Consider the following 444-nt stretch of genomic DNA (forward strand, 5'->3'; position numbering starts at 1 on the left):
CCCCCCCCCCAAAAAACAGAAAAAACAGTTTCATCTGGAATCTTCACTGTAGTAAGACTGACCTGTGCCTGACTACTTATCTGCTGGCTTGATCTGATAGGTTTATGACCATGGTCTAATATTGAATATAATATTTTCTGACCTATAACTTTCAACATTCTTCTGCTTCAATGGAAATTCAACAGCAGCCTGTCAACCTTTTCAGTTCATGATATTTCCTTCAGTGCAATACTGAACCAAATATAGTCGTCCTCAGAAAAGGTCCTAAATTGGCCTGAAATTTCTCTGAGTCCTGATGATTAATCAGTCCCCTTACCAGAGCCTCTATAGGTTTCTTTTGTACCTATCCCTTCCCAGATCAAATATTTGCTGCTTGCTTTGGTGGGAATGACAGATTCAGTGTCATTAGTGGATTCAAATCAACTGTCAGGTCTGACTGGCATA

This window comes from Gavialis gangeticus, unplaced genomic scaffold (assembly GCF_001723915.1).
Source record: "Gavialis gangeticus isolate Ggan-Ray unplaced genomic scaffold, GavGan_comp1, whole genome shotgun sequence".
In the NCBI taxonomy this organism is placed as follows: Eukaryota; Metazoa; Chordata; order Crocodylia; family Gavialidae; genus Gavialis; species Gavialis gangeticus.